Source organism: Brassica napus, chromosome C6, assembly GCF_020379485.1.
Source record: "Brassica napus cultivar Da-Ae chromosome C6, Da-Ae, whole genome shotgun sequence".
Taxonomy (NCBI): domain Eukaryota; kingdom Viridiplantae; phylum Streptophyta; class Magnoliopsida; order Brassicales; family Brassicaceae; genus Brassica; species Brassica napus.
Genome location: NC_063449.1, coordinates 30,817,278 through 30,827,765, shown reverse-complemented (window position 1 = coordinate 30,827,765; position 10,488 = coordinate 30,817,278). Strand labels below are relative to the sequence as shown.

Here is a 10,488-nt window from a genome sequence, read left to right as displayed (position 1 = left end):
GGAATACAAATATTTGGTGGGGGCAACATATAGCGACGATGCTGACTTTCACAGTGTTGTGAAACTAGTTCAACAAGGATACAAAATGAGGAGAAGCGATTGGGAGAAAGGTTTTGTGGATATGTTTGTTGCAACAGAAGATATAGGTCAACAACGCAAGACAAAAGACGAAGATGCAGAGCATGGTGAAGATCTGAACCATAGTGAAGAAGAAGAGGAAAAGAAAGATGAAGAGGAAAAGACAGACGAAGAGGAAAATAAAGATGAAGAGGAAAAGACAGATGAAGAGGAAAATAAAGATGAAAAGTATCAAAAGGATAAGGAGCAAAGAAAAGATAAAGATCATTCCATGTCTAACAGCGAGAAACTTGATAAGCTAATCCAAATGGTTCGTGATTTGGATAAGCGAGTAGTAGTGATCCAGAATGTTTTAGGAGTTAAGGTAACCAATTGAATTTTACCAAGTACTTATCAAATTTCACGTGTTATTTCTCTCTAATGATTTCACTTGTTTTTTTTTGAAGTTTAATGACGGTTCACCAAACAAAGAAGATTGTGAGAATGGAGCTAGTTCTGGTGATAGAAGAAGTGCACAAGATTACGAAAATGAAGAAGATACAATTGATGAAGAAGCAAACTCTGGTGATAAAAAAAGTGCACCAGATGATGAAAATGAAGAAGATACCATTGATGAAGAAGCAAACTCTGGGGATGGAAGAAGTGCACTAGATGATGAAAATGAAGAAGATATATGTGATGAAGAAGCGAAATCTGGTACAGAGCACTAAGGGAAGAAGAGAATATTCTTGGGAAAAATGAGACTACACAAAAAATCACTCAAGACGAAGACACAGAAAAACTTGAATCAGAAAGTTGCTTGAAACAAACGTCGCAGGTATAAATCTAAAATAGGATATAAAGGTTTATAAATTTTTTGATTTAGTGCTTGGTAAATTGAATTTCTTATTTCTTTTGTAGGTTACGTCGTCTACTCCAACATTCAATACTCCAAACTTTGATACAAGGGTACAAAATTAATATACTTTATAAGGCCTTGTAAAAGTTTAATGTATACCTCATTAATGTATTTTCAGATATTTTGTTTGAAGGTTTCATCGCCAACTCCAACATTTACGTCTCATAAGTTTGATCTCCTTTCCCAAGGAAGTCATAGTGGAAAGGGTACATATGAGGTATTTTATAAAGCTTTATAAACTATCTCATGATCGATAAAGCCTCTTAAACAATTATATAAAAACGATTTGCATGAATCAGATTCTTATGAGAGATGTTTGTGAGATTCCTGTTTTCCAACCTCTAATGAAAATTAAAAAGAGATTGATACAAAAAGACAGTAAGGTTTGTTTTCCAAACTTTATGAGTATTGATTTATTTTATAGATATAATAACCTTTTGTAAAAACTTTTTTTTTGGTCTGTAGGTAAACGAAGATGTTGAGCCTCCACTTCAAAAGAAGTTTAAAGATGATACAGATAATGTTCCACTAAGAAGAAGTGAAAGATGTTAAATACCATTCATTCATACACAACCACCGTTTAGAGGAGCAAGGAAGAAACATCTGATTTTTCATCCCTTTGAGTCAGTTGATAAAACAAGAAAAGAAAAGATGAGAGAATGGAAAATGTCAAACAAAAAAAAGTAAATTTTATTTTATAAGAAACTATACATTTCATGAGGTGAAACTAGATACCTACATAAAAAGTATGAGTGTCCAAAGTAGGAAACTGAGAATAAATCAAGAGATAGTAACCGCAAAGTGGTTATCAGATATTGAAACTCCGGAAAAAAAGCTTTCAAAAACGGTTAGACTATATGTGAACAAAAATTCTTTATAATCCCTTATAAATTTATATTAATCTTCTTTATAAAACTATATGATCGTTTTTCTGAGTATTTTTTATTTTTGTCTCAGCATATTGAAGCAGGTTTTGAGTTGCGGAAAATGAGACAGATAAACAATCCAAATTTGTTTCTGAACAAAACTGTCTTAGTTGTTAGAGTGAAGTTTCTTGAAGAAATAGATGAGCTTTATGATGAGTTTTTAGATGAAAAGAAAGGTTTCCAATTTGGAACAGGCTTTGACAAGTACAACATAGAGAGGAATATCAACTTCCTCTATTCGGCTATTGCAGTAGCAGAGAAGTATTGGCTTGGAGTTGTAGTCAACTTGGAGAAGAGAAGTATCACAACATTCAATTGTGCAGCAAGATGTTCACAGATGCGAGTTTGGTCCCTTACGTTAATGCATATGCGATGGCTCTCCCATTCATGATTCGCAACTTCTTCAAAGATGTCAGCATGGATACAAGCAAGTTCTCGATAAAAATTGTACCTGAAGGTTTCCCACAGGTAAAATCTTTATAACTGCTTATAAATCTTCATGTTAGATTTGTATCATAGATCAAATAACTTATATTATAATTTATCTGCTATGTTCTTAAGACTAATATATTACTAACACATTTTTGTTTCAGGTTCTTAAAATAGAAGACAGTGGAGTTTATGCATTGAAGCTGATAGAGTGCCATGCAATGCGTATAGTGGACTTGACAAAGCTGAATGAAGAAAAAATTGCAATCATTCGAGAAAAATTGGCAGTTGATATCTTCTCGGAATTACAATGAGTACTGATGTGGGAATGAACAAAAACTTTATCACTTGCTTATAGTTATGTGTGAACAACTATCTGTTTTATGAGTGTTTGGTAAACTTTGTTTGTAGAATTCTGAGTATTATGAGTATTATGAGTTTATGACTTGGATTTATGGCTTTGCTTTAATTTAGAAAGTTAAATTGTAAATTTGTATTTCAGTAGCTTTATAACACATTATTAAAAATAGTTTATAACCTCTTATAAAATCAAAACCAATTGGTTTATTACAAAATTTATATCTTAGTAGCTTTATAAAACTTTATTAAAACTGGTTTTTTACATCTTGTAAAATCAAATGAGTTTAAGGAATATAAAAGAGTATTTAAAAGTTATAAAGATTTATAAATCTGTGAAAATTAATTTATAAAAGTCTATAACTAATATAGAAAGGCTTATAAATCGTTTTTCAAGAGCTTATCAGTTCATAAACAAAAAAGAATTAAGGTTTATAAAGTCGTATAAACAACCAAAATGATTTATAAATCTGTATAAAATCATTTATAAGGGCGTATAAATTTATATAAGATAAAAAATAAAACTGGTTTTTTACCTCTTATAAAATCAATCGAGTTTAGGATATATAAATGTGTATTTAAAAGTTATAAAGACTTATAAATCTATAAAAATTAATTTATAAAGGTCTATAACTAATAGAGAAATGCTTATAAATCAGTTTACAATATTTATATACTAAAATAATGATATGTAAACACCAATACTAGAAAACGTGATAACCGTAACGAGTATGTGATATGGTCTAGTGGTAAGTTGAGGTTACTTTAAATTTCAGTTTAGACGGAATCCCGGGTTCGACCCAGGACCTCAACAATTTATCTATTTTTATCATTTACCAAAGGGATGGCAAAACAGTAAGTTTAACTCTTCTCACGCCACGTCTTCATTCTCTCCACTACGACACGTTTGTTTTGCTTTCTTGTTTTCTATCATTTCTTCATCCTTTTCAATGTCCGTAAATTCCAAGAAGAAGAATCAACACAACGATCTTCCCCATTTTGAATCATTATCGTGGTAAAGGTAATTGAGTTTCATCTTCAATTTTGAATCAACAATCTAAATTGAATTGAATTTTTGTTTGGAACCTAATTGATTGACTTAAAATCTCAATCTTTTTCAGTTTCAGTTCCAATTCAACTTGAATCGATTTTAGTAAAAGTTAATTCAAGTACATTCTCTGTATTCTCTTTTGACTTTTTATATTAAATTTAGATCAAGTTGAAATTTCTCTTTGCTTTTGTATATACACTCAAAAATCGAATTGAATTTTTGTATGGAACCTAATTGATTTATCTAAAATCTCAATTTGTTTCATTTTGTTGGATGCATGTCGTTCATTTGATCTTTATTCACCTTCTTTTTTTCTTTTCTTGATTTTTTTTTGTGCTCTGCATTTCCGATTCCTTTTCAGGAGTAACCAATGAAGAAGAATTTGAAGAAAAATGGAAAACTTTTGTCTATTGCCAAAGATTGTGAAGTAGAAGTATCTCTTCAAGAAGATGGGTTCAAAGGTTCTTGGTTTAGAGCTATCCTCGAGCAAAATCCGGCGAGAGTGAAAGGAAAAAAGCTTCGGGTTTGTTACAAAACTTTGTTCAACGAAGACGGTGTAAATCCTTGCAAGGAAACTATTGAATGATGTTTTATTCGGCCGGTCCCGCCATAATGTCTTAATGAGGGTGTCGTATTCAAGGAAGGGTCGGTGGTGGATGCTTATTTTAATAATGGTTGGTGGACTGGTCTTGTCGTAGTTGAAAGGCCAGATGGTAGTTTTTTGGTTTACTTTGATGATCCACCATACATAATGAGATTCATCAGAAGCCAACTAAGACCTCATGCTGATTGGATCGGCTCCGAATGGGTCAAAAGCAAAAACAAGGTATTGTTTTCTTTGTATGTTTTAAGTTCTAAAATTTTGAATTGTTGAGGGCTTTAGCTTATATATGATTGTTTTGGAATTGAAGGTATTGAGTCAACACATGTTTAGAACATGGAAGTTGGTGGAAATGACCCGTGAAATTAGTGAAAGTGAAAAGGAAAAAATTTGGGTCCGAGCATTAGTAATTACAGAGATTCAAGGGGGTGATAGAAGAAATTTTTTGATCAAAAGATGTACAATCTCACAAAATTTGAGTGATGAAGCGGAAGGAAAACATTCAATAGTTGATATTTGAAAATCAGGCCATCTCCTCCTCGAGATCTTTGTGCATAGTACAGTCTGAACGACTATGTTGAAGTGGTTGTTACACATGGGTGGCGCAAAGGTCGAGTGACGGAAATTCTCCTTGAAAACAATTACAAAGTGTATTTCGCTGCCACAAAAGAGGATGCGATTTTTAATTATACTGAGATTACGCTGTCAATAGAGTGGCTAGGTGGTGGTAGTTGGATCAAAGCACATGAGGTATTTTCTCACACATAAGTTGTATTCATTTTTGATGTAATTTAAAATCTTCATACATCATTTTTTCAGAGGGAATTTGAAAATAATGATGCCACACCAATCAGACCCGCTCAAGAGAGCCTAATAACACACTTGTTTTAGAATCCAATGAAGATGATACGGTGAATGATGATGCCACCGAAATCAAATCCTCTCGAGAGAGCCACAGTAACACTTCTTTTTTAGAAGCCACTGGGACTGAAACACAAAACCATGAACCCGTAGATGTAAGTTTTAAACTATCACCCCCTTGTGTGTTGTCATTGGCTTCTTTTTCTTATCGTTAAACTATATGTTTTTACTAATGAATGATGTGTAGGGAGTGGAGTTACCATTACCTCATGAATCAGATGATATGATGGTTGATGTAGCCACTCCAATCATAGACCCTCAACAGATACCACGAGGTAAAATGTAAATTAGGATTTATAACAGCCTATAAATAATTTATGAAGACTTACGAATCTATATATTATAATTTATAAAGTCCAATAAATAATTTATAAGAGCATATAAATAGTTTACAAGGGCTTCTAAATCTATATTACAAATTTGACAATTATTTTGAAGGGCTTATAATGATTTGAAGATTTATGAAATAAGTTATAAGGTAATATATAAAGGCCTATAAATAATTTAAAAATATTTATAAATGTGTATAAAATGATTTACAAATTTTTTCAATAATTAATTTATAAAGACTTATGAATCTATATATAATAATTTATAAAGCCCAATAAATAATTTATAAGAGCATATAAATACTTTACAAGAGCTTGTAAATCTATAATAGTTTACAAAACCATAGTATTGTTTTCTAAGCGTTAAACCGTATATATAACTGGGCCTTAAACATTGATAATCAAAATTGGACCTTAAAAATAAAACCGTCACGATTAAGGGTAAAAAGATGGGACCTTTCATCGTCTTCCTCCGTTCGCGTCTGTTCCGATACAAATCCACAACCGCATCTTTTGATCTGTTTTTATATTCCGCCGTTCTCCATTTCTTTGATTACAAAAACCTACTTTTCACTGGTGGTTTTCAATTACCATCGATTTCTCTTAACTCCGGTAATGTTATTGGTCTTCTTGGCGATTCTTCTTCTCGCTCTGCCTATAATAGATGTGTAATTGATATTAGTGTTATATTTGACTAATTTTGTTAGAGTTTGTGGTCTTTAGGTTTAGTATGTCGTAACTTGGAATAGAGTAGATTAGGGTTTTTTTTTTGTCATTTGAGATATATTTCATTGCTAGTTCTTTCGTTATTGATGTGGTTCATCACTTTTAGATTGATCTATTATGATTTACAAGTGTTGATAAACAAAACTTTAATAAGTCATTATAAAACATATCTTTGACATTACCATTTTGAATTGTTTCAGGTGAAACGATTAGTAAATCTGATGATAAGATTGCTTTGCCAAAAAGAATCTCCGAACCTGGTACAAATGGAGGCGTATTGGATAGAATTAACAAGCGCTCCAACCTGAAGTTGGTTGGTACAGTTGAAAACGTTTTGGGCAGAGAATTCAAGAAGCTTGAAGATTCATTTTTGGCTCCGGTAATTAAGATGGGAAGGAGGCAGAAGCATATGGTGTTTTCAAGGCATTTGATTCATCACTTACTCTTAAGGAGAATTGATATAGGCAAGAAGGGTTTGTGGTTTTCTTTTGGAGAAAAACTAATGAGATTTTTTCTAAGAGAATTTCACTTGGCAACGGGTCTGCCTTGTGTTGTTGACAAAGATGAAGAGGAAGTGGAGACTTCAGCAACAAAAAACAAGAAGAAAGACCCATGGATGAAGAAGAATTAAACTTTAAACACCTTGCTTAATCTACTTGTGAAAAAGAGTACAGAGCTTACTACTTATCAGAGATTAAGGTTGGGAGCTACAATCCTTGTGGAAGGGATATTAATGGCAAGCAATCCAGTGACAAGTATACCAGAAGAGCGTCTGCTTAGAGCTAGAAATTTCAAAGAGTTTTGCAAGTATCCCTGGGGAAATTTGGCCTTTGATTATTTACGAAAAGAAGTGGAGAGCTTTACCTATACAAAGTTGACGGAGAAAGATCAATATGCGATTTGTGGTTTTATATATCCACTTCAGCTATGGGCGTTATCTTCTGTGAATCAACTAGGCACGTTCTTTGGTATTAGGAAAGATGAAATTAAGTTTCCCTTGTGCTTGCATTGGATAGAAACCAAATCGCTTACTATTGAAGAGGTTAACAGATTCGACAAAATGGAGAAGGTAACCTTTTATAATGTTTTATAAAACTGTTTTAATCTTTGCATTCTTCTTTTATCGATTGTTTAATCATATGCAAACACTTGTCAGGTTGATGTCAAATGTATCCTTGGAGATCCCGAATTGCATAGCGACTTGGTTGAAGATGTAGACTGTGAATTTGGAAGAGTTGTTGATCTTGTCAAAAGAGGATATCGTTTGAAGAGACAAGATTGGCTCAATGGAAATGTCGACATTGCCGTTGCTGAAGCTGAAGTGGACGAAAATAATTCTGCTCCTGGGATTGATGCAACTGATCAAGAAAAGATTGAATTCCTCACTAAGAAGGTAGTGTCTCTTGAAGAAAAAGTGAAGTACCTTGAAGGTCTTTTGAACATTCGTGGAGAAACAGTGAAGGTAAACTATTTTCTATACTTTTTCGTGTTGTAAATGAAAAGAAAGATTCATATGCTTCTAAATTGTAACAGAAAACTGAGAAGTCAAAAGAAACTGAAGCCACCACAAAAACCAAGGTTTGTTATCTATAACGTCTCCATATTCTTAATACAATGTGTGTGTGCTCACATATAATTTTTCAGGTAAATGGACAGAATGCCGATTAAGAACTTGATGAAACATAAGTTTTACAAGATTATATAGATGCCAAAAGACAGGAAATCGCTAAGGTTATTGTGTTTTTGATATTTTATAAGGCTGTTATTAAATTCGAAATTGCTTAGCTATTTTTTTTTGTCTTGTAATATTAGGGAAAGAAGAATGGTGTAAGACCTCCACGTGAAGTAGACCATCAAGATGAAGATGATACAAAAGTCGAACCCGGGGCTAAAGAAAGTGACACATCAAAAGTCAATGAAGTAAGCTTATTTATAACCTTTTATAAATTGAACAACCGTTTTGTGTAATCTTTTTTTTTTAAATAGGAACAACCACAAGAAGAAGAGGAACAAGAAGAAGAAGATGATACAGAAGTCGATATGGACGACGGTGATAAAGAGAGTGAAAATTCAGAAACCAATGAAGTAAGCTGATTTATAAATCTTTATAAACTGAATAATCGTTTTAAATTTATAAATCATTATAAATATGTAATCCTTTTATTGAAATAGGGACATACACAAGAGGAAGAGGAACAACAACAAGAGAATGACACAGAAGTCAATGCAGATGTGGACGTCGGTGCTAAAGAAAGTGAAAATCTAAAAACCAATGAAGTAAGCTGATTTATAAGTCTTTATAAACTGATTGACTTTTTAAATGTTTAATATACTCTTTAACTTTTCTTATTGTGTCATCCAAACTGAAGGATGGAGAAGTAAATGCGGATGCATCTAAAAACTCCGTGAAGGGTACAAAGAAACGTGGAATAGGAACTAAGGTAAATATCTCTCTTTGTATAATGGTTTATAAAATGTTCTTTCTGATTATTATTTCTGATTTACAAAGGCTGTTATTAAATTCGAAATTGCTAAGTTATTTTTTTGTCTTGTAATATTAGGGAATGAAGAAAGGTGTAACACCCCCACGTGAAGTACAACAACAAGTAGAAGATGATGCAGAAGTGGACGTCGGTGCTAAAGAAATTGAAAATCCAGAAACTAATGAAGTAAGCTGATTTATAAGTCTTTATAAACTGATTGACTTTTTAAATGTTTAATATACTCTATGTAACTTCACATATTGTGTCATTAAAATTGAAGGATGGAGAAGTGAATGAGGATGCATCTAAAAAGCACATGAAGTTTACAAAGAAACGTGGAAGAGTAACTAAGGTAAATATTTCTCTGTGTATAATGGTTTATAAAATGTTCTTTCAAATTTCATTGACTACATCCAATTATCATTTCTGATTTTCTTAATTGTTATAGTTATAAAGGAACCTAACGTTGACACCTCCAAATCAAAAAGACAAAAGAAACAAGAAGATTCAATTGCTGATGTGATAGGACGTGTATTGGAAGATCTGAAAAAAGCCGATTAGAAGCATCGCGAATTTGAAGAAATGAAGCTCTTTCATTTTTTTATTGCTTTTAACTAATATCAATGAAACTTTTTCAGTTTTAGTGTTATCTTTTGTTGATGTTTTCAATGAGGAACATCTTTTGGCTTGTACCTTAATCCTCCATGATGAGGAAAATATCTTTTGGTTTGTACCTTAATCTTTTGATAAGGAAACGTATTTAATTTATGTTCATGCAGGTAAGCTAAGATATCAAAAGAACATATAATTTCTGCAATTAATCTGAATCCTAATGTTTTATAAGGGGTGGTTAATGTAACCACACATTTCGTATAATAAGTAACGTAATTTCTATTAGACACCTGTAAACTTTATAAAGCATTATAATAAAAGGTTCCCCAAAAGCTATGCGATTCCAATTCTCTCTTATAACATCATATAAAAATAATCAGTTGCACACAAGTTTTTATATTACGCTATTATCAAATAGGCACTACACAACTACCTTTGTTGTGACCTTTTTGTCCACATCTGCTACATTTGTAAGACTTGGGTGATGGTTTGGATATGGGCCGATATTTTTCATACTCCCACAAACTTGGTATCCTATTTTTTTTTCTCCTGCCACTAGGAAAGCGTGTAGATGGAGGGCGACAGACAAAAGAAGCTACATGGGGAGGAATATCCCAATATGCTTTATCGCCAATAGGATATACACTCTCTGAGTATGCTAGTGTAAACCTAATAAGAAAATTAAGAGAATTAGATAAAAGTACAACCAAGAAAGAAAAATGAAAAAGAAGTGTTGTAGAACAATGTTTATAAACCTTATAAATTCGATCAATTATATAAACATTTATAAACGTGGTAATGTATTACCACAATGACTGAGAGAACGCACCTTTCATTGGAGAAAAACTCATCGACATAATCATTTTCATGCTTGTTTCCAGCCTTTGCAGCAGCAATTGCATGAGCACAAGGAAACTTCTCAACATCAAACACAAAGCATGAACAATGCCTTGTTTGAAAATTCAGCACTTGATCTCTTGTATCTCCCTTAACCTCAAACTCTGAATCATTGATTTTGGAAACTTCGAGAAAGCGAGACGTAAAATCATATAGCTCCTTCATCTTGTTCCCCACATC

The 10,488-nt window shown here is 32.5% G+C and overlaps 1 pseudogene; it reads left to right on the top strand.

Annotated features, from left to right (window-relative positions):
- The first annotated feature begins 4,109 nt into the window (after positions 1-4,109).
- LOC106403812 lies at positions 4,110-10,182 on the top strand (annotated as a pseudogene).
- Positions 10,183-10,488: the final 306 nt, after the last annotated feature.